Genomic DNA, 6,272 nt, shown 5'->3' with positions numbered 1-6,272 from the left:
GCAGGCTACTGCCGGAGCGGGAAAAAAGTGGAAAATGTCCTCCCGGCCCCGACTGGCGACCGAGCAAAGCTCAGGAGCAACTGTCCTTTTCCGACGCTTGGTAGCGATACCGACGTTAGATGTTGTTAGTTATAATCGCCCCGCGGGTGTTCGTTACGGAGTTTAAACGCGGACAGAAAAACGCCGCGCACGCGACACTCGCAGCTCTCCGTCGGTAATAATCGCGCTGTTGATTAACAGACAGGACAGACAAGCACTCACGCTGACCGAAATAAGAACAATAAATAGAAATAAACAGCCACCCACGTAAACAGGTAAAGCACACAAACACTCAAAACACTCCAAAAAAACAATCCCAAACAATCGCTGCAGCTCAACACCACTCTCTCGCAGCAATCCCAGCAATCCTCGCAGCAATCCCAGCAATCCCTGCGCCTCTATCGAGGTGCTACTGAACAAGTGCTCCAGGTTGTAAAGAAACAGATTCTTTTCTAGTCCAGTGGGTCTTTTTCTTAATGTTAATCATAGCATTGAAATACTTGTCATATGTAAATTATCTTACTATGTATGCATGTTGAAATGGAGGAACCAGACTGGATCTACCCTAGTTGAAAAGCATTCTCAGTTTCATAGGTGTACTTATGCTTAAGAATGACAATAATACTGGCTATCATACTTATTCTTTATGAAAGGCAAACCACATAACACAAACATTTGAAAATTTCAGGAGACTACATCTGTCTTACAAATTCATGCTTGTGCTATTCTTTGTGGGGTCTCCTGAGGTACATCATAATCAACAGTGGATACAGCACAGCTGACAATATTCCATGTACGAGGATAAAAATCGTTATTTGTAGACTGTTCATTTAGTAAAGTGCAATTGTGCCATTCCGCAACATGGTGACGTTCTTCCGAATATACAAGTGACCTTACTACAAGTTAGTGCAAGTCAACACAGCAATCCCAAGTAGAAACATGACTAATGCTTTGGTATTGCACAGTAAAAGTGAAAATAAATAAATAAACAATGAAATTGATAGATATACGAGAGATGAAACATTGACATATGAAAAATGACATACAATACACATTGAAATTGAAATATCGTGAGACAATATTACATGGTCTCAAAATGGCTTTACGGCATCCCTGCCCAAAGCTCACAGTGAGCAAGCCAGAGGCAACAGTGGCAAGGAAAAACTCTTAGGAGGAACCAGACTCAGAGGGGGAGCCCATGTTCCTGGGGCTGGCAGGGAAAGTCAGTCATAATTCACATTTTCCCAGTCTTCACATTTGAGATGCAAGCAGAGGGCAGGCAGTTAATGGTAGGCAAGTGCTGGAGCTGCGCCAGATGGCGGGGCAAACAGTAGTATGGCAGCAGGGCAGAGGGGGAAGACATCACAGGCAGAAGGGCAGAAGAATAGAACCACAAGAAATAAAACTGGCACACCATAGCGAGAAACATACAGGAGCAATGGCACATTATAATCAAGGTAGCCTGGGTGTCATTCTATAGTGTTTGGAGATTGTATGTGGCAGGGTTCACTACGGGTATCTGTGCTCAGTTGATGAGGTTTGTGCAAACTGCACACTAGGCCTGAATCCTCCACACACAGCTTGGCTTATTGGCAGAAAGGGCGAAGGGAGACTTCATGCAGTGGCCATGGGGTCAGTGACATCAACAGCAGGCACTGGAAAAACCAGAGACATGCATGTGAGTGAACAAGAAAATGACAGTTGCAAAGTCAAAACTACCTCAGAGAAGAAGCAGCCTCGGAAAGAGGAAAACTCACAAGGGCACGCAATCTTCTGGTCAGGTAGCAGGGAGTGCAATGTGTTACGGGGACTTCATGTAGTGGCCATGGAGTCAGCAACATCAGTAGCACGCACTAGAAGAGAGTAAAACCAGAAAGCTGCATGTCAGTAAGGCAAATATTGACAGTTGCAAAGTGAAACTGCCTCAGAAAGAACAGTGGATAATGCAATAGCCTACAGGCTGCATAGACAGACGACCGGCAGCAGGCAGAGATGGACATACACAAGCTACATTTATACAAAGGTCCATTGGGTTGATCCTCATGGTGGTAGATGATAATTTTGCAATGGTGACCTGAGGAGATTCGTACAAAAAGTCAGGTTAAAAATCTGGAACGCCAGGATATAGCAGATGATTTTGACAATGTTCGGCTGGCTAATGTCTCAGCTTTTGTACCATCAACTGTGGTGTAATAACTAAGACAATGACGGTAAGGGAGACACTGTGAATCATGCACCTTTGCTATGCCCACACGGTCATGCACAGCCACTGCACCTAGTTGAATAATGTTGGCGACACACTGCCCAGCTTTTCCAGTTTGTTCCTCGCTCATCCATATGTATGACTGCATTCCATTTTACTTGCTTGTAGCTTTATCAACTGTAGTAAAACAGAAACACACACAAAATGAAGTCCAGCCTAGAGATTGCATCACATACTTTATGACAATACAGGAAAAACAGACCTATATCCAATGTTTCCTTCCATAGCCTGAAACTTTTCTGTAAGACACTACACAGACAGATGTGAGTATAAGGGCTTACCGTGGCCTACAGATGTCTGTGTTCGTTTGCCCTTGAGGGCTCCAGACAAGGTTTGCCTTATTAGCACAAGGGGTGAAGGTAATCTTCAGGTGGTGGCCATGGGGTGAGTGATGTAAACAGCAGGCACTGGAATAGAGAAAAACCAGAAATTTGCATGTCAGTTAGGCAAATATTAACAGTGGCCAAGTAAAAGTGCCTCAAAGAGGAAGAAACCTTGGGAAGAGGCAAACTCACAGGTCCAGCCCAGCATACTCTGGCCAGGAAGCAGACAGTATGATGCGTTACTGTCCCAATCTGATGCCATAAGAAGTGCAGTGGATGATCTGGCTTAGGGTGGGGGGCATACACAGACGGCTGGTGGCAGGCAGAGGTGGACATAGGTAGGGAACATGTATGCAAACGTACACACAAGGTCCCTTAGCTTGATCCTCGGAGAGTCACATGATGATTGTACATTGGTAGCCTTGGGTAATTAGTAGGAAAATTATCGAACAAAAATGGTTTGAACAAAAATGGTTGCGGCTGGGGGGCCGAGGAATGCTGCATTCCATTTATGTCGGAGGTCGGAACTGGAAATGTTTACTTCGTAGCGACGCGTCCACAGATAAGTTGCGCATGTTGTCACTTCCAGCTTCAGTCCTCAGAAAACGACTCAGAAACAGAGTTCCGACGGCAAATGGAACGCACTACAACAGGGGTGTCAAACTCTAGTCCTGGAGGGCTGGAGCTCTGTCTAGCTTAGTTGTGTCTATTTCAGTTTATATCTCGCTGAAATCTTAATGTAGAATCATGAAAAAAACGCTGGCTAAATCCGTAATCTGTCTTCTTTTCAAAACGTCCATTGTCGGAAGTATTAAAGTTTTTTTAATTAGGTTAAATCGGCAAAAAAGTAAACCTTGTCATCTTACTTTGTTTTACCTGCATCGGGGGCGTGTAGTACCGCTCTCACCCGAAGATCGCTATTCACATTCTAAATAGCCGCATTAGCGCGTATTCAAATCGCATTCGCATGGTAATTTGATTAACAGCGCAACGGTGAAACGCGATCCAGATACATCCCCTTCAGCGCCATAAAAGGGGGTTGGGGACGTGGCCAGGTGACAATGGCTCATTCATACACATGAAAGTTGCTACATATTCAATGAAAGGAGCCAGAAATAGTGACATGAGTTAGGTTTTTCTTATTTATTTATCCAAATGAATGTTGCATCTACACCATTTAGTCATCTTCATGTAGCCAAGACTTTGGTGATCAGATATCTGGGATCAAAACAAACTGCCAGCATTGCTTACTATGTACTTTTATAATGTTTCTGCAAGTGTTCCAGACTGCATTTTGCAATGTCTATACTTTGATGTCATATTTCAAACTTAACAAAAATCTCACATATTTACAATATATATTAAAATAAAGATGAGTATAATGGCAAAACAAATATATAAGAAATAATTTATTTGCCATGAATTAAGTTTATGATATTTGAAGAAATGTGTGATCATGCCCCAGTCAGTGAAAGTGTGTTTCCTACCCCTAGACCCCAGAGGGTTAAATGAGAGGAAACTAAAAATGTGCAGGGCTTCGGCCCTCCAGGACTGGAGTTTGACACCCCTGCACTAGAAGATTAACATAAATGATGATGCCCCCCCAGACCCAGCCCCCTAACCTCACCCCTGTGCCAGCCACCCCAAGCTTAGGCCCAGCCCCAGTAGACCCCTCCCCAGAAGACTCAGTCCATCACAAATTTTATTATCAGTTTGCATACAATTTTACAGACAATGTAGGACAACACATTCATGGTGGCTAAAATGTGTCGGCATTACAGAAACACAGATACCGTTTTTGACAATGTCCTTCGCATACACATGATCAATTAAAGTGCCGTTCCCAGTGGTCGCGTCTTTCACAAGTTGAGCATACTCATGTTCCTCCATAAAAGTGGCGATTGTACTGCCCGTGAAAATATTTTCATTAAAATCTCCCATGATGATTTTCCCTCCTTCCATGCTGTCCATGCGAGCGATCAACTGCATCAGATTCTTCTGAAAGAATGACACAGTATAAGAGGGCAGTCTGTATAGTACCGAGACTGTTGTTTTCAGTAGGCCCACATTGAACTGGAGACACTCAATGTTGACACACTGCAAATCAACAACGCTACAGTTGGTATGTTCTTTATAATACACGCCCACACCACCGTGCTGTTGGTTCTTCAGTTCGGCAAAGATTGAATCATGACAGTCATATGCGAGATGTCTCGGTTTCCCAAAGAATGAAAATCTACTCTGGTGTACCTCTTCTGTGTCTTCCTTTGAATTTAACCACGTCTCTGTCAAGCAGATGATATCGGCTTCCATATACCTTCCGTCTTGCTTTACGTCATCCAGGTGACATGTGAGTCCTTGAACATTGTGGAGGAGAATTCTGCATGATGATGGCCCTTCCGTGACAGGTTCAATAAATGCAGGCTTTGCATTGCAGTCTCAATGTCCTGTTTTGCGTATATAACACTTTCCTTGAAGTCTTCTATTATGAGGCCTTCCAGAGAAGTCACACGGCTTAACGCTATGTATGCCTGACCAGCTGCAAATATCTTCTTCAGCGATACCACAGCCTTATCTACTGTCAGCCCTTGTACTTTGTGTACTGTGCACGCCCAAGCTAATTTCAATGGAAACTGACGTTGTGCTGCACTGCTATTTGCCACTCTCTCCTCCTCTGGTTTGATTCGTGTCGCTCTGTCCAACCCTTCGATTAAGCATGGCTTCTTTGTTCTGAGTGACTTACCAGCTGCTTCATTGTCAAACGTGATATATATTTTGGATGGAAAATCGTCCTCAGTACCAAAGCACACCTCACTTACCGTACCAAATGCACCATTTACCAGGCCGTCTGAAACGTCGATAACTTATTGTGCCCCCCAACTAATAGGTTTTTATGTAAGTAATTCGCTAGCTAATTCGGTTAGCTTTCATAACCGACTGTCGTTATCATAAATTTATCACGCTGATTTAAACTTTTGGTGTGTAAACCTTGTACTTGCCCGAAGGCATCTTACGCTAGCAAGATAAGTTTGGTGATAATTAATGCAGCTAGCGAATTACTTACATAAAAACCTATTAGTTGGGGGGCGCAATAAGTTATCATAGATAACTATATCGAAGAGAACTCTATCGGCAGCCTATCGCTCATCCTGCTAGTCCCCGATGTAGAGGGTTGAATTTCGGACCGTATTTTAAACCATTGAAATTGTAGCAGCGTATTTGAAACAGCGAAAATAACGGGACTGAATATTGTAAAGCAGAAATAAGAGGACTGAATGTTACTGCTTGAATAAAACACATGGAATATTTTCAACTGAATTTGTTCTTTTGAAATTTATTTTGAGGCGAAATTAAATGAACTGAATTCATGTGGTTGAATTATAAACATGCACTTTAAAATACATATGTTTTGGAACTTAATTTTGGATTATTCGATAAGTGTAATTCAACATGTTTTTTTCATCAACGACTTTTGTCATTAATTTACTTCCACAGGAATCCACACCCCTCTTGGTCGTCGACTGCGAGTGACGTCACTCCCCATACAATCACACCCCACAGTATAGACCCACCCCTGACCCTTGTAAGACATGGGAAATGCAATTGCAAATGGACTTTGCTTTTTCATTTGAAATGTGGCAGTCAGT

The sequence above is a fragment of the Paramormyrops kingsleyae genome, chromosome 20 (assembly GCF_048594095.1).
Source record: "Paramormyrops kingsleyae isolate MSU_618 chromosome 20, PKINGS_0.4, whole genome shotgun sequence".
NCBI classification, from domain to species: Eukaryota; Metazoa; Chordata; class Actinopteri; order Osteoglossiformes; family Mormyridae; genus Paramormyrops; species Paramormyrops kingsleyae.
Note: the sequence above shows the minus strand (reverse complement) of the source record.